The 19,282-nt window shown below is 39.8% G+C and overlaps 1 protein-coding gene across 10 annotated transcripts in view; it reads left to right on the top strand.

Moving 5' to 3' along the window:
* Window positions 1–19,282, top strand: part of rbfox3a (RNA binding fox-1 homolog 3a) — a 541,420-nt gene that overhangs the window by 319,906 nt on the left and 202,232 nt on the right. The gene's annotated exons all lie outside the window — the stretch shown is intronic.

Below are 19,282 nucleotides of genomic sequence, written 5' to 3'. Positions count from 1 at the left end.
TTAATGCTTTTCCTACCCTCTGACTTCCCTATATTAAAATATTTCTCTGCTTCTATGTAGCTGAAAAACTCCTCTGGATGACATCACATGGAGGGGCTTTTCATCATTAGGAGTTCAGATGATGTCATCTGGAGGAGCTCTGGGAAAGTAGGTTCACCGTGATTACACACTCCAAAGTGTGAGCAACAAGATGACATCATCGGAAATGAATGTTCCTCCGAGTGATGTCATCTGGAGGCATTTTTAAGCATGAAGCAGAGAAATATTATAATCAGTGAAAGTGTAAGATACTTGTAAGATAGGCATCTGAAAAATGACTTGGTGGTCAGTTACCAATGTGTTTTGCCGGGGATTCAGCCCACCAGCAGGCTTCTGCAAGCTGAGGAAAGTCGACTTGAGACCGGAGCTCAAAAAAAACAAAAACATTTTGGACAGACAGTCCAAAAAACAAAAAAAGCACACAAACAGAAAAATAAGATGTTTTGTAAATTAATTCATTAGGGATTCAGTAGTAATTATGAATTCAAAATTAGATATGAGATGCAGTGTTGGGCCATAATTTGCCACAAGCAACATTTTACTTGTAATCTATTAATGTAATAATATTACTTTTGTTACTTCAGTAATAACAACCCCGTAAAAGTAACTTCCTTAACCTGATAACCCAGTGTTTCCTCTTTGCCACTGCTCACATCAACATCACAATAGTAATGATTATTATTATTTCAGGTTCATGTCCATGGTTTCATGTTTATGGACCACACTGCTTTCCTTGTTACTTGCTGCTTGGTGAATAAATCAGATTCTATTGTATTGTGGGAGCAAACCCAAAGTACCCAGAGGAAACCAAAGCAAGCACAGGGAGAACATGAGACTCCACACAGAAAGGCTGCTGCAGGCAGGTTTATTTGTACCAGGCAACTGATTATACATTGTGAATACATGATCATAATCAAATTATCATCTGAAAGATCATTGAAAAATTAATTATATGTAAATTAGCAAGTGATCATTAAAAATCCAATGTATTAATATACTATATCTTTCTCGCCATAATTTCCATATTGTGTCCTCTTTGATGATTCTCTTACTGTGATAAACCTAAATTAAAAGTGTGTAATATTGTACCTGGCAATGAAAGAAATACTTCATGTTGTGACATTCACGTTAGCCGTAATTTTGCTGTTAATTGTCTTCATTATTCAGCCAAGTTAGCATCACTCAGTGGTTAAACTGTGCTGTGCTGCATGTCCATAATCGTTGCAGTTATCTATGGGATTTAAAAAATGTTTCACAGCAGACCTTTGGTCATTTTTGAGTGAATTTGTCCTTGTGTGCATTTTTTCTGCTAAATAACAAGGAGCCACACTTTCCTCCCTTCCTCCAGCCTCCTGCTGCCTATTTTTCTCTCTGATGAGGGAGTGGTGATGACATGTGCTAGGAGATGGAGACAGAGTTTCTAACCAGGCCAGTTATGAGGCAGTAAGTCCACTATTGATTAGCTGTCCACATTGCTAGCTGGCCTGCTTTGTTTTGTTGAGCACACACAAGCACATATACAGTGGAGGGTCCAGATGGGGGTGACCTTCCAACTCCTTTCCCTCTGGTTTGTATCAGTAGATATAGACAGACACTCACAAATATTTCCTCTTGAAAAAGAGCAGCGATGGACGACAAAAGCGTTAAGGGGGTTCAAGGTGTAAAAATGGAGTAATTTTGGTCTCCTGGAAACAAAAAGCTGAATTGTGTCCTAGAAATTACATTTATCTCAAACCCATTGGTATGAAACGAGGCGACTGTTTTTGCAGACTTATTTTATTAACATATAGAAATAATACTAACATTGAGGATTTGTTGCCATTTAGTATAAATGATCACAAATACACTGATACTAAGCATATCAATAAAACTATCCCAGAAAACATATTTTAGTCTGCCAACATTTCTAATTTTGCAGTGCAGCATGACTACAGTTGTTGTTAGGACAGGCACAGCACTTTGTTAAGGTTGGAGAGTGACTCTAGTCCAGCTTAATGGTGAACACATTACTAGTCATTTCACAAACTTTTTCTCATGCACCCCACCCTCATCTTATATAGTTTTTTCCAGCTTCTGATTGACTGAACGCACACATGATCAATGTAATATGCAGCAGGTAGTGCAGGGATAGCATTCTTGGGGACCAGGCTTGGGAATCTATGGCCTGAACCTATTAACACTATGCTCAGATTTGTTGTACAACAGTCCTGCACACATCTATGCATCAACCACATCTATGATACTTGCCTCAAATTAGTAAGTGAAGCAACTCGTTGATGCAGAAAATATGTTGATTCAGAACATGTCAGGGTTTTGGTTAAGGAAGGACCCAAGTGAGGAGATTGTGAGAGGGATTGCAACAAAAAAAAAGGGCTTTTATTGTCAGGGACTTGCTCCTAACAGGAGAGTACAGAAAACTGGTTCAGAATAGCATGACTCAGACAAACTAACCAAAGGGACCAGAACAAGAAAGGGGTTAACTTAATAGGAAATAAGATGGCAGCAGAACCAATATAAAAAAAATAAGAGGGGAACATAATTTACCTAAATTAGAACTACAAAGGCTCAGGACTAAATAAGGCTGGAAAAACATAAAACTGCTAACAGGTAAGTACACGGGGAAGCCAAAGGAAACTATCTTACATCATACACTTAACCAGAGACATGGAGCAGGGAACACAACAACAAAACTGAAGGGTGAGTGAAAACAACACTGGAGAAAGAAACCTAAAATACTAAAATGAAAACACTGAAGAAAAATCCCTAACCAAAGGAAACATTACAGTATTAGCACAAAACCCCAAAAACACTCAACAGAAAGCCGCAAGGTTAACAAAGGAAACTCAGAAGCACAAACAAAACCCACAAGGTTTAACTTTAACAAAGAACTTAAAAGACTTAAGTAACAGAAATGTAGGGGCAGGAATAATCAACTAGATAAAACAATAGTTCAAGGGTTACTGGGAAAGCACACAGGAGAAACAATAAACCAAACCTCAGACCAAAAGGAAAAGGTGCACAGAGTCCAGAAAACATAAGTCCAGAAAAACAAAGTCAGGATTTACCAAAAGTCCAGAGTCTACTGTGGGTTGTGAGGGGTAACAACAACGGAAATGACAAAGAGGAACTGGCAGGGGAGTGAGGGGAAGACTGAACTTAAATAGAGGAGGGAACAGGCGCAAACAATGAGGGACAAATAAAAGCAAAGCTGGGGAAAAGAACCAAGGCACAGGAAGTAGGGAGAAGGGGCCACAAAATAAAAGTCCACAGACAGGAAGTGCACTGGGAACATGACAACATGGTTGTCCACTGGTTATATTCCTAACAAAAATGTAATCGCATTTGCTGTTTAGTTGCATTAATATTGCATGCATTAATACCTAATTTTTAGGAAACGGTTGGATTCTGGCCACTAAAGCACAGTTAAGGGTTTAATTCAATTCAATTCAACTTTATTTATATAGCCCCAATTCACAACAAAGTCATCTCAGGGCACTTTACAGAATAAAGTCAAGATTATAAAGATATATAGAGAAAACCCAACAATTCCCCCTGGAGCAAGCCATAGGCAACAGTGGAGAGGAAAAACTCCCTTTAACGGAAGAAACCTCCAGCAGAACCAGGCTCAGGGTGGACGGACATCTGCCTTGACCGGTTGGGGTGATTGGAAAGGGGAGAGAGAAAAGAACAGAGCAACAAAAAGCAACAACAACACTGGACGGGTTAATAGGACAAGTAGCTGCACGCTGGAAGACAAACAGCTTCAAACACAAGGACACCTGCAGAAAGGGACAGAGAGAGGCGGACAGAGAAGGAGAAAGACAACTACAGGAGAAAACAGACAGAGTTAATTTCATACAGTGGTGACAATTGTGGGCTGAGAGGAGAGGAGAGAGGGTCAAGAGGAGGAAAGGAGCTCAGTGCATCGGGGGGTGGGTCCCCCAGCAGTCTAAGCCTATAGCAGCATAACTATAACTAAGTATAAGTTTATGAAAGAGGAAGGTTTTAAGCCTAGACTTAAAAGTAGAGAGGGTGTCTGCTTCCAGAATCTGAACTGGGAGCTGGTTCCACATGAGAGGAGCTTGATAGCTAAAGGCTCTGCCTCCCATTCTACCTTTGGAAATTCTGGGAACCACAAGTAGGCCTGCATTCTGAGAGCGAAGTGGTCTACTGGGATGATATGGTGCTATGAGGTCTTCTATATATGATGGAGCCTGACCATTCAGAGCTTTATATGTAAGAAGCAGGGTTTTAAATTCTATTCTAGATTTAATGGGAAGTTAGGGAGAGAAGCTAGTGAAGGTGAAATATGATCTCTCTTGCTAGTTCCAGTCAGCACTCTTGCTGCAGAATTTTGGATTAATTGCAGGCTCTTTAGTTACTGGGGCATCCTGAAAGTAGGGAATTACAGTAGTCCAACCTAAAAGTAACAAATGCATGGACTAGTTTGTCGGCATCACTTTGAGACAGGATGCTCCTAATTTTGGCAATGTTCCGTAGGTGGAAGAAGGCTGTTCTAGAGATTTTTTTTATATGTGAGTTAAAGGACAAATCCTGGTTAAAAATAACTCCAAGGTTCTTTGCAGTAGTACTGGAGGCCAGACTTATGCCATCTAGAGTAACAATATGGTTGGACATCATATTTCTGAGGTTTTGGGCCCAAATACTATGACTTCAGTTTAGAAGTAAAAAACTGTGGGACATCCAGGCCTTTATTTCTTGTAGGATTGAAGCTTTACTAACTGATTATTTTCATCTGGTTCCATAGATAAATATAGCTGGGTATCATCAGCATAACAGTGGAAATTTATGGAGTGTTTTCTAATTATGTTGCCTAAAGGAGACATATATAAAGTAAAAAGTATTGGTCCTAACACAGAGCCTTGTGGAACTCCATAGCTAACCTTTGTGTGCATGGAGGATTCATCATTAACATGAACAAATTGAAATCTATCAGATAGATAAGATTTAAACCAACCTAGTGCAGTTCCTGTAATTCCAATTTCATGTTCCAGTCTCTGTAATAAAATGTTATGATCAATGGTATCAAATGCAGCACTAAGATCTAATAGAACAAGTATAGAGATGAGTCCATTATCTGAGGCCATGAGAAGATCGTGTGTGACTTTTACCAGTGCTGTTTCTGTAATATGATGAACTCTAAATCCTGACTGAAAGTTTTCATACACATTATTCCTATGAAGGTGATCACATAATTGTTTTGCAACTACTTTTTCAATTATTTTAGAAATAAAGGGGAGATTAGATATTGGTCTGTAATTGGCTAAAACACCTGGGTCAAGACAGGGTTTTTTAAGTAATGGTTTAATTACAGCTACCTTATAGGCCTGTGGTACATAGCCTGCTTCTAAAGATAGATTGAAGATATCTAATACGAATGTATCTATTAAGGGTAAAGCTTCCTTGAGCAGCTTAGTTGGAATAGGGTCTAGCAGACAGGTTGTTGGTTTAGATGAGGTAATAATTGAAGTTAGCTCAGAGAGATCTATGGGTAAAAAGCAGTCTAACAGGGATTTGGGGCTTTATTGATGATTCTGGAACTGCTGTACATGAAGATCTATCTGTAATTTTTGGGGGGAGGATCTGGTGAATTCTTTCTCTAATAGCTACAATTTTATTCATAAAGAAAGTCATGAAGTCATTGCTGCTCAGAGTTAAGGGAATAGTAGGCTCAACAGAACTATGGCTCTTATTCAGCCTGGCTACTGGCTATTGTTATATCATCCAACTCCAAACACTTGGTTAAGGTTATAACTGTGGTTCCTAAATTAAGGAGAGCAGAGCCTCTTTCTGGGAGACAGGATCAATTCCTAAGGGAGTGCACAAGACCACATGATTGGAGGAAAATGTGGAGATAAATTTAGGCAGAAATCTTTTCCACATACATTTGGACTTGTCAGCATTATGGGCTCTTACAGTGCACTTCAACATGTGCTGAACAGATGCATAATTAATGATGTCTGCTTTGCAAAATCTTTGAATTTAATTTATTTTGGAACAATGATCAAGGGTGCACTAATACAGCCAGCAAGGCTATACAAATGTAATCCAACAATAAACACAAACTTTGACAGAAATTAAAAAAGAAGAGTGATCACTGAGCAAACAGCTTCTCTGTACAAGTCATAGTTCACAGTCAGTTATTGGCTTTCACCTGGATTTTCCAATACTAAGCCAAAACCACCGACCCAATCTGTGTTTTAGTGACCTAAATGTAAAATATAGCCACAGTTTAGCACCACATTCTTCTATTTGTATTGTCAATGTGTTATAAGAACCGGATACCGGTTACACTATGTTGCTCTATGTAATGCTTTCACTTTGCAAAAATCACATGACAACATTGTTCTTAGCACTTTCTTCCATCATGTCTTTGGCAACCTGAATCCATAGCGGAATGTTTGTTGCAGTGAAGTGACAAAGTGCCAGTAATGTCTTGACTTGGTCATTTTGTGTGATAGAACATGTGTGGAAAAGAGATGTAACATTGCAGGCAGAGTAGAAGCATTGATGAAGTATATATTTGTTTCCTTTTCATTTCGAGCACCATCCAAACAATAATCAATGCTGTACATTTCACTGTATGCCAGCCAACACCTAATTACAGCTAATTACCAGCGGCTGCCATGTGCAATATGATGTCTTCTTTCTGCGAGTCATTCCCAGTAATTACACATATATCATGTCATCCAGTGAATAATTATTGCATAAAGGATCCCCTGGTGGCTCCTTTTCCATTGGACAGAGGTGAGAAATGGCCCATATCCACCTGGATAGTGTTACCCAGGCCAGACCCATCCAGGCCTGGCTGCAGAGTGGCATAATGGGCAGGCACTGCCTGCCAGGCCTCTGCCAAGATTCAAGGGGGAGAGTGATCATAGGGCATTGAATGTTTTGACCCTGGACACAAACCACTTGAATTTTTACCTGAATGACAAATGATGGAATAAGGACAAACGTGACAAAGGAGGAGAACCACGAAGGAGAAGACACAGGGAAAAATGATTCGTATTTGCTTCAAGCGGAAGAGAAAGGACAGTCTAGACAAAAAGTGCCTCGGAAGATGGAAGAAAATCAGGGGGGAAAAAAAGGTGCAACAAATCCTAAAACTAAGTGAAAGAACATTGTGCAATCTAAAATTATACATGAGAATGTGGCGCAATGTGATGCAGGCGTCTGTTGTAAATGCCCCCTTTTGGCAACAGAAAGGTGGATCTGCTGTTTCTCACAATGGAACCAAAATGGCCCCTACTGTAAGACTATTTTTCAAACCTACACAAACAAAACTCTTAGATGCAATTACATCTAAATAAAACGGGTAAACCACAAAGTCTAATGCTGCGCCTACACATAAGGTATTTTTCAGTTGTGCAGTCACCCAGTGGACCAGTGTCTCGTTTGGTGCAGACAAAAGAGCTAATCCAGGTTGAGGCAATTCATCGTTGGTTTTAAAGTGTGAATGGGGAATGTTGAAAATAGAACTAATTTAAAAAAGGAAAGAAGTATGAATTTGTTTTTTAAGTATTATTGTTTTGACATAGTATTAATTGCTTTTACAAAAGTTTTTCCTAACCTAACAGATTTCTACTGAATTGAAAATGTTCAGTAACTTATATACGTAAAGTACACATCTGTTTTGTTATGTCTAAGAAGAAGCCAGAATCCCATCTGATTTCATATAGAGTTAGTTGGGCTGTTTATTGACCACGCGTTTGTCTTTTTTAAGGGGTCACATATAAGGGATGCATTTTATTTTCTAGGCTTATAGTAAAAAGTTAGTTTAAAAAAAAAAGGGGGAAATTATTTTTTTTTTTGGCGCTTTTAGTTGTTTTTTTATTGACCATGTGTAATGATACTGTAATTATCGGGTAATCGCGCGTAATGTGGTTTGCCTGGATGTTTGGGGACACTGTCTGAGATAATCCAGTCCCTACCCCCCTGTCCCAACCTTAACACTTACAACTAAATGCTGAACTCCAACTTAAAAAACACATTCCAATATTCACATGAAGGTGTGTCAGAAAATGAGGCCAAGCCACAACATTCTCACCTTCCTAAAATCTTTTTCCGCTGAAGCATAAACCAACCAAGTCCCCAGAAAGATAGCTATACAAGAACACAAACAAACACACACACACAAACACAGAATCAGTCATGGGACAAGCCAGCTGGCAGCCAGGGCAGCCCCACATCACCATTACCATAGGAATCCTCAATCACTGGGAACTGCTGGTAATGGAGCAGTACTAGAGAGACTGTGTGTGTGTTTACATGAATGAGTGACTGCAGAAATGTGGCCAGGGAGAGCATGAGAATAGCAGGGGGAAAAGAAAGTCTTTCTGCAGTCAGTGTTTATTTGCTGCAGTGTGGTGTGTTTAAAAAGCTGCAGTGAGAATTACAACCCGCTTTTCCTTTGCCCCTGACTCTAAAATTAAGCTCATTTATAATGCATTACTCTCCTCTTGTCTGTCCCTCTACCCTCTTCCAGCCCTCTTTGCTCAGTCCCTCCATCTTTGCATTTCTTCACCCATGCATCCCTCCAAGGTTGATTTTCCCTTCCTTTAAGACCAATGGGATGAGCATTTCATGCATGAAATGACTATTGCGGGCCCCCTGATACCTCTGCACCACCAACCCACACAGAATCCAGAGATGTACATACATCCTGGTGTTATGGATTTAATGATTTCCCTGGAGCCAACATTAGACAGACTACATGTGTGTATCACCAACTATATCAACTACAGCTCCCTTGACCTTGTAGATTATTGCTTCTCTGCACCATGGAATTATTGTGTAAATGTGCGTCCGTGTTAATGCTTCTCTTTTCTTTAACACGTAAGGTGGACTGGATGTTTTCACATATCGATCGACACCGTTTCATAATAGATTTCAGGCCTCTTACCCTCACACAGCTGAACTACAGCTTCAGTTTATTTTTTACCTTTTGAATCTATATACAAAAAAATCACACACTTTCTTCCTCAGGTAGCCATTGTACACGTACACAGCAGCGTTCTTTAGATTATGAAACTCTTCTGTGTAGCAGCGTTTGCCATAGGCAAATGTTTGTAGTCCCTTGCCACATGTTATAAGACTTCCCTTAAACAGAACTTAAAAGTAAAAATATGAACTAAATAAAACTTGAAAATAGCAAACATACCTATTATAATAATGTATACAAGAAAATGTTTCCACAATTTCCTATACATTTGTTATAGATGAGACATACATTTACCTTATATATAAGTGTATATATATATATATATATATATATATATATATATATATATATATATATATATTTGGTCTTTATTTAAAATTCACAAGACTTAGTTGGACTCGTTTCCACATTGTTTTGGATTTTGATGCCAAAATGTGAATAAAGCAAAATTCCACAGTGTTTATACTGCAAATGACACTGCAGCCACAGAGCAGGCACTGGATTTAGAGAAAAACATGCAGACACTTTATAATCACGCTTACTCAACTACACATTGACATTATTAATAGATGTGTCATCACATCTATTAATTTAGAATTTTACTTTCAGGAAACAACAATAGTTGGCCATTAATCGAAAAAAACTACAGTACAACCGGAATGTGTCAGATGTTACTTCATATTCAAAGTTGTTTTTCTTTTTTTTTTTTCAAAAACTATACCAAACACCCTATGTACTGTATTAAACAATACTGTAGCTCTGATTGGTAAATGTTCTGCACTTAAATAGCACTTTTCCACCTATCGGCACTTTAAGCGCTTTACACTGCTTCTCATTCACCCATTCACACTCACACACACTCACACAGAAGATGAAGTGAAGGTCTACAACACGATATATGCCGTAACAAACTAAAGGGGGGAGCAATAACCAGAGCTATCACATCACGCGTGCTTTATTTGGTTGACTCTAGGAGGACAGAGTTTCCAACAGTAATGTTGGCTGAAGGTATTTCTGAAAAGCCTATTGTAACTTTTATTTCATTTTAAACAGCACTGCATACAGCTATAGGTGCGACCACCATTTCCCACTGATTTGCCGACCATGATATGCTCTCCACTCTCAGTAGTTGTATTTGTGTGTTTGTTTTCTACAGTACATCCTTGTGGCCAGCAGTGAATAAATAGTATACGATGTTTTACCATTGTGGACACAAACATATGGTGCCTTTCCACACCACTGTGGAGTAATGAAGCCATATTTGCTTCCTGTTGTTTTGATCTGATTTAACCAATATTTGTACATTCTAAATAATGCAGTGGATTTTCTCCCTGTTGCAAAGTGCCAGGCTTTAAATCTGCATGTATAATTGAGCATATTTATGTTAATCTAATTGTTTTACAGTTAGCTGGCTTTGTAGTGCTTAGTCTCTGGAATAAACAGGCAACACATTCAGAAGCCAGCACAAATCTTAGCAACTACCCCCACCCCAGCAGCCTCACAGGAATCCTTTCAAAGCTGCTGTAGATGGAGGCAAGTGAGTTGAGGTAATTCCAGACAAGAGAGAGTGGCCCATCTCCAATCACAGAATGGGTTTTGTAGTTAACTGCACATCATACTATCCTCGCATTATACTACTTGTGTAGTGTTTTGTGCTATTTTAAGTTAAGGTCTTAATACCAGCAACTGAGTCCCAAGTTTGCTGCCTGATGTAGTGATTGTAAATTATGCTCAAAAGTATCTTACTAGAGGCACCAACTTTTCACTACAATGTGCTGAATAAATAAATAAATAACTTTAGATTCTTGGAGAATGTAGGAATGTTTGCCATGGGAATAGTAGGAAATACCGGGGCCCTTAAAGAGAGAGATGTTATAATGTATCGACAGCATCCACAAGGCTGGATCTGTCTGGCTAAGATTTGTAAGGTCTCATGCAATTATTATTTAAATTGCAGTAGAATAAAGGAAAAGAGAGTGTCGGTAATAATTTAAGCATATTCCCGAAGCAGAATCCGCTTTATTGGCTGATACTAACACATACAAGTAATTACTTTCTGGCCATTGGTAAAGTAGTTCAGACAGGCACAAAAGTGACTGAATAGTCCTCCAACTTTAACAAATCTATAGGTGGTCAAACATTTGTTAAAATAGCGTGACAGCCAATGTCATTGGCGTGACAGCATAATGATGAACACTGCAATGGCATCTAAAAGGCAGTTTGTTTCACACTTAGTTTTTACTGTGTACAGTCAAAAACACAGATGTAAAACTGTGCAAACGCAGCCGTCTGGTATAGTGTCAGGGGCAGGTATGAAATATAGATGTTAGGGTTAGTGAGAAAGTAACAAAGCTTTTTTCTTAAAAATCAGTGTTTCCTGAACATGACAGTCTAACGTTCACTGCAGCCAGTACAAATGACTTCCTCTGTTCTATTGCACAGAAGGACGGTTTCCAAGTTACTGCATATACTGTTCAAACATATTTTTACATAACTTACATCAGTACCATGGGCCCATGAAAAATTGGCACTCATTCTGCCTACTTACAGTACACCTATGCTGAACTCTGCAACTTTTCTGCTGCTCCACCACTTTTGTTCATTACTTGCTTCGCTATTTAGTTGTTGAAGGATGGAAACAACACTTCGGTGTCTTTCACTGGCCTCTTCCATTCATTGTCTTTTCATGTAACATATGGAAACATATAACCACAGTAATTATGTGACATAGAACCTGAGTCTGATCATTTCCAGTCATAACTCCCCTTGCAGGAGAGTGTGTGTATACAAGTTTTCACATTATGGGGATTTAGGTCTGACTACACGGTAACTTTTGGAAACATGACATGTCCTTGTGTGGTCAATGTGCTGTTCCCCATGAGGAAATGAGTGGATGTGATAAGTTGGTTTAAAAACATAGTATGTTTGGGGTTATGGTTTTGCACATAGTGTGCTTGGTATGGTTAGTATAAGGGTAAGTCTCCAGGAAATAATTTTAAGTCAATGTAATCTTCCCTAAAATTATGTAAACCAGTGTGTGTTTCTATTTGTGTTTCTAAGTGTACAGTTCTTCATATCGCCGTTTTAAATTCTGGCATCTTTATTACATCTGCTTATTTGCTGAATTATCAATTATCTCTGATAATGGACCCCCTGCCGCAACCACCTCTTGCTAGTCCTCCCTTTCTCCTCCATCTCATCATATCCCTCCTTTACCCAGTGAACCTTGGACAAAGCTGGCATGTACATGCAGATGGGGGATGTTCCCACTGCCCACACTCAGAAGACTTTAGTGGAGGGGGTTGAGTGCTCAGAGGCCCCTGGTTTGGCACAGCAGTGGCCCTGCTGAGGTTTGAGCTATTGATAGTGGATCAAAGCCCTGCTGGAAGTGGCAGCCGAGCTGGATAAACTAACAAGAGCAGGCAGACCCACCTAACCATCTGTCACCTAACCACGGGAAAGTGCAGGATGGAGAGAGGACACAAAAGAAGAAAGACAAAAGAGGCCTGAGATTAAAGCTAAGACCAAAAACAGAGTGAATTTTAAAATGATCAAGGAGAAAAGTGAAGACCAAGATGCAGAAGAGCATAATAATCTGTCCAAGTGAGAACCTTCAGGATAGCAGCCCCACAGTGGTTTAGAGATAGGCTTACTTCTTATATATGCAACAGACATGTTCCACACATATGTCCTGTTATGACAGTTCCAGCCACTGATGAACAGCTGGAACTACAGCAGAGTTATATCGATCCCTTCCATAAAATTGATACAGTGCCAATCCAAGTCTTTTTTAAAGGATTGGTATCAGCAAAAATAAAACCAACTCCTTTCCTATCTTTACTTTAGGGAAGTCTAATCTGGTTTTTCTCAACCTGCTACTTTGGCAGTTTCTGCTGCTCCTTCCCTATAGGCTGTACAGTGCTGCACACGGCAGGACAGAAGAATTCGAATGTGTGGAAACGGAAACGTATTTTGGACAAATAGAGTGACTCTGCGTTCAGTCACCGATGTTGGCAAAATACCAGACATTGATTTGCTACACTCTGTTTATCATTAGCAAATGGCCGTGTACATTTACATTCATGTAGCAGCTTCTTCTTTTACTGAGAAAAATGACAAGCATGACCGGCAACAGGTCTTTTTTTCAGCTGTCACTAATAAACATTAAATCTGTGAGCACTTTGGTGGCTTAACTGCTCTCTGTTGCAGCCGTCTGTACATCACTGTCCGTAACATGTCATGTCACAATCTCCTTGTTATTCCTTATTTCATATATTAAATAGTATATAGTAAACTAAAGTAAAGTAAGTAAACTGAAAGGAGAAAAGTGTCGGGTGTGTTGTGTGATAAAAGAGTATCAGCGAGAATGAAATGAAAGGTTTTCAAGACGGTGGTGAGACCAGAGATGTTGTTCGGCTTAGAGACAGTGGCACTGAAGAAAAGACAGGAGGCAGAGCTGGAGGTAGCAGAGCTTAAGATGTTGAGGTTCTCTTTGGGAGTGACGAGGATGGACAGGATCAGGAATGAGGACATCAGACGGCCAGCTCATGTTAGATGTGTTGGAGATAAAGTCAGAGAGGACAGATTGAGGTGGTTTGTACATGTTCAGAGGAGAAACTGTGAATATATCAGTAGAAGGATGCTGAGGTTGGAGCTGCCAGGCAGGAGGTCTAGAGGACGAGCAAAGAGGAGATTTATGGATGTAGTGAGGGAGGACATGAAGTTAGTTGGTGTGAGAGGATGAGGAGGACACGGTTAGATCAATTAAATTTTCAATTCAATTCAACTTTATTTATATAGCGCCAATTTACAACAAAGTCATCTCAAGGCATCTCTTAGATGGAGGCACATGATTCGCTGTGACGACACCTTTTAATCCTTGACATGTCAAAAAAGTGTGTGTTGTTTTTTCTTTTAGTCGAGAAGAATTGCTTTCATAGTTGGCTGGAGAGGTTCTTTCGTTCCTTATGCATGCATAATTTACATACTGCAAATGTGCATACGTGCATACAGGCGCCCACTGTCTTTCGGTAACCAATTAGCAGTTTTACTTCTAATGGTAGGTGCAGCACTATGTTAAATAAACATACAAAGAGGCCCACTGCTGTATGCGCCAATTAAGAGCTGTTTTATTGGACTGCTGGTCACAGCAGCGTGTGAGAGTGTGTGCATGTGTGTGTTTATACCGGAGGGAGGCTGGGGAGCATAATTGAATCATATTACTTCCTCCACATGGCTTGTCAGGGCCCGGTTTTATGATTTGGAGCTAATCCACTAGGATGCTAAATGTTGATTTAGCCATGCATTGATAAGTTACGCCATTATGCAGAATTGAAACAAAGCTATGGGAACTTTAATTTCACAAAACAAACATTTGGTCACAAAAGTGTGAGGACAGCTTTTTATCAACCACTACAAAGTTGCTACAGATAATAAATGAATAAAAATGATAAAATGCTCCCATCCATTGCTCATTTTGTGAGAAAATATATTTCTCTCCAGAATGTCAGTGCTACCTAAACATCTCAGAACTATTTTCATTAGGTTTCATTAGGTTAAACATAGTGTCTGTTGGCGGAATTTATCAAATCTCAAATCTCAAATGTGTGAAAATGCTGGAGTTTGCTGAGATGCTGTCCTACACACATTAGTCTCCAGATGACCGGCTGGTAATAAGAAACCATAACAGCTCATCCATGGGCTTTTATTGGCCTTTATGATTTTCATCAGCAGTTATTAGCAACAGTGCTGACCAATCCAATGCTTGGCTTGATGGGCTGTAAAGGCTTTATTGGCTCCTTTAGATTGCTTGATGAGGAGCGCAAGAAGTATCTGTTTCCACTCAGTCTGTTTTCAAAGAGCTCTGTCTAAGCTGCACTTTTATTTGTTTTAGCATTTGAATGGCAGTGCTACCCAGGGGTGCCCTATACAGTGAGCAAGGGTATAGAGTGAGCTTCAAGGCAGCCAGCAGCATGGAGGTCAAAGGTCAAAACCTTGGTCGTAAGATATATGTGCCTTCTGGATCCTGTTTTGGAAGTTTGTCCACATTGTTCAACTTGCATTTCGTTTTGAAAATGGTCAAACCTTAATGTTGTGGCATAGACATGAAGGCTTGTAGCAGAACTGGCCCGATCCCCAACAGCAGCACGCTATCAGCACTTGACTTTCTCACATCACTAAATCAATCTTTGGCCGCAGTTAATTTTTTGTTAATACATTTGCTGACCCATAATTACAAATAGAATCCAAGCTGCTGCTGATTGCAATCATGGGACTCACTTCTGATTATTGTTGATCTTCTTAAATCTGTCCAAATAAGGAAGGTAAAAGCTAACGGCTAAAAGCAGTCTTTTCTCTTAAAATCATAAATGTTTGTGTAGGGAAGACAATTACACCTGGGTTTATTATTTGTAAATATGTTGATGCTCAATGCAAATATACTAATACCAACTATATCCGTACAATGTTCCTAGACAACATATGTTTTATACCAAAATATCCAGTCTTTCAGTACAACATCCAGTTTGTCTGACTACAACATTATTAAACGTTCTTATGGTTATGTTTATACTCCCACAGCACTTGGTTCAGATTAGAGAAAAACAGTCAATTCACACACAACCTTCCTCTGACTTTAGCCAAAGTGATTTGCTGCCTAAGCCTAACAATACAAACTACTCTGGAGTCAAGCTCATCTGTGGTATGATGGTCCTGCATGGAATGATCAAACCAACAGTGGAGAGAGCATCCTGATGATGATTCCCATGTTTGTCACCATGCAGCCGAAGCCCAGCAAAATGTGGCTGATGCAGTGAAGTGCAAATACTGCAGAATAGCTTAGTTGTAGAGCATTGGGTGGGATACAGAAGGTCGCAGGCTCGAATCCCACCCCACTGGGTGTGGCCCTGCCCAGCCACCATGAGCCACCTTGGTGCCAGACATGTGCAGAACACTTTCCACTGTGCCAAATGCCTTATTTAGCACTTTTCTACCTATTGGCACTCAAAGCATGTTACACTGCTTCTTATTCACCCATTCACACTCACAATCACACACACTCATACACCAATGGGGGACACTCACCAGCCAACACTCACCAGGAGCAAATACTGTAAGTTGGGGACACTTTGACATGTGACCAGAGGAGCCGGGGATTGAACCAACAACTGTGAGATTGGTGGACAACCGCTCTACCTTCCTGCACCACAGTGGCAACCTCTGAAGCCATAATCTGAAAGGATAATCTGAAAGCCAGTGATCTTTGAAATGAGTGGTCCATTCAGAGTTCAGAACATAAATTATTGACCTAAAGAGAAAATAATAATATGGCTGATCTGAACAACAAAGAATGTTCCAATAACGTCCAAACTGTTCAGGTTTTTAGCAAAAAAAAGCACATGTGTAAAAAGTAAATTCTATCAGCAGTGGCTGAATTCCATTTACGTAGCTGCTTATGTTTCTGGCTCGTCTTAATGTTCCTCCTGTTAAGTTTGACTGTCACACTAACACGACGTTGTGTTTCTGAATGTTATTAGTTGTGTGTGGAAATGTCTGCTGTTTCTCATTCCTCCTTCTCATTGTGACTCTCCTTTTCCTCTCTTGCTTACACTCACATACACTCCCAGTGGGTTTTGTTTTGGTGCTGGGAGGATGAAGAGCGATAACTACTGGCATGTGAGCTACTGTGTAGAGAGGGAGAGTGCTGCTGAACACAGGAGGAGAGGAGGTGATAAATTGGTCTGGAGCAGGAGTGTACTGGGCACATCCAACTCTCAGAAAACAACAGAGGGTGCAAAGGTGTGGATGTGCATGTGTGACAAAAGACAGTAAGAGATCTATGCAGAAGACCCCAGGCCTCCAAGCACCTCCCTATGCCCAGCTCATATTTTCTTTTCCCCCTGTTTTACTCTTACCCTCAGCATCAGGTGAGCCAAGCGGGGTGGCAGTCGGAGCAGCAATCTCCCATAGACACACATACACGCACACGCACCCCATGGGTGTTGACTGGGATGCAATCCTAGCAGATACACACTTGCCAAAGATTCAGGCCATAACCCGTGTGTGTGTCTGCCAAACTACTTAGAGTGATGGAATGTAAGATAGGTCGATTCTGAGCAGAGCCAGGAGATACTGGCCAAGTCTAGTGCACAGAGGAGGAGCTGGTGCAGTGAGACAAAGTGTGAACTGTCTGAAGTGCGTTTCAGGAAGCCTAGAGAAGGGCTTCATTTACCTGCCCTTCTTATTCAGGTCCTATCATTCACTGTAGTACACTGACATCACATTCATTATTATGGACTAGAATTACATCTGCATGCTGATACTTCACATCCATCCAGTTAGTGAGCAGTAATTCATGAAAGCTTCTCAACCCCGGTGGTTTCCAAAAGAAAGGCTGTGCTTCTGCCAAGGTATTCAGAGATCTTGGTTTGTCCAGGCGGCCTGGGCACATTTAGTATCGGCAAATCATAACGATAATGATCCTGAGGAGAAGGAAACGGAACATCTGAAAAGGAATGGAAGTGTGAAGACATGAGTGTGAAGACAAACACATTCAGAAACCAAAGGGGAAAAAAGGGAAAAATGTAGAAAATAACAATGATTATGAACTGCAGCTGATCTAGTGCCCTGTCTTCTAAGAATCACACAGTTTCTCATCGTGTGGAGCCCTGTTGTATTTAGACACCAGCCAGGCCAAAGCTGGAGAAGCTGTGGTGTTTAGAATATCTTTTCTAAATGCATTCATGCACTTAGCCCCAATTAGAAATCACAGGTACAGAGATCTTTGTTGCAGTGATCACAGGTAAACAGACTTGAGTGGGAGCAGTCACAAGTGTTTCAAAGAGATGTACTTTAGGTGGAGATGTGTCACTACCAATATTGTAGGAAGGTAAAAATGTCCCTTTCAACTTTTGTGCAATGGCCTTTGCATCCTCTGAGTAGGGTCTGGGTCAAACCATGTCCCCCCCACCACACACATACAGACGTGCAAGGCAAAGTCGATGTGCTGGGCATTAAACAAAACCAGTCCTCTGTGGATGGTTCCTCTGCATTTTAACTGACCAGCAAGTGTTTGTTCTGTCCGACATGCAGCCAGAGTTATGGGGTCTGTTACAGTACTACAAACTAAAGATTATGTCTGAAAGGTCACACTATGTTGGAAATACAAAATTTGAAATAATTTAATTAAAAGAAACTGGTTCCTTAAGTCAGTGGTGCAGGAGAGTAGCACTGGCTGTGGTGGAAATGCAGAATGGAAAGAGAATGGGGCAAAGATCACATATGGACACTGGTTTTTTCATTTTTAGGCTACGGGTTTATGAACACATTGATCCTTGCATCCCTTGCAGCTGACTTAGGTCTTTTCATAGTTTATGCAGGTTCGGTATTGGAGTTTGAATTTAAGGGCTTTTGCTTTGTAATCTCAAATATTTTGCACTTCTAAACATTCTGAACACAGTGTTGAATTTGTGAATAGGTTATTTTAAAGTCAAATCCAGATGTGATGATAACAGTACTGTCAATGTTGTTTTCTGTCAGTCTCAGTGGTCAAACTCTTTCAATTCATTAGAGGTTCATCTGCATCCCTGCATAGAAAAATACAAATCCATACTATCAGGTACTATACAGCAGTAGCCCTCGATCATTGGTAAACTGACTCAGATAAAGTGACTTTAGTTATGTCAAGGTTGTAATTTGGAGTCAGCATTGATACTGCAGTGTATTCTTACAGTTAATTGGAGACATTTTGAGGAATATGGTGCTTTGACCTAATACATGTATTTGATAATAGTTACTTTTCAGACTCAAATTTATAAAAACAAACTCTAGTTAAAATCACTGGACTTAATGGATCCCCAGTGTGAAATCCACAGGCTACCCGAGCAGTTCATAAAGTAATTCACATTATGATTAAATGATCCAAACAGCTGCAACAGGAAAGTGACAAACACATTAACAGATCATTTTTATTATTAATTATTTGATTGATTATGATGATTAATATCATAATATCATATTTAGTGATTTGAATTGAGTCATTCTGCATAAAGGGTACTTCTCACTTTTTTGAGCAAATACTTTTGCTGATACACTTAAGCTCAAGTACTATTTTGAATGCAGAATTCGGCTTGTAACTGTTTTTTACACTGTGTAATAATGTTTGTACTTAAGTATAAGTGACTAAACATGATATGATTTTTAAATATTACACTGAAGTTCTATTGCACGTGAGTGATTTCTGTACATGGTATGTTTTTTATAATGACTTTCCCTGTGTTC

This window comes from Channa argus, chromosome 7 (assembly GCF_033026475.1).
Source record: "Channa argus isolate prfri chromosome 7, Channa argus male v1.0, whole genome shotgun sequence".
Taxonomy (NCBI): Eukaryota; Metazoa; Chordata; class Actinopteri; order Anabantiformes; family Channidae; genus Channa; species Channa argus.
Note: the sequence above shows the minus strand (reverse complement) of the source record. Positions and strands in the feature narration are given on the sequence as shown.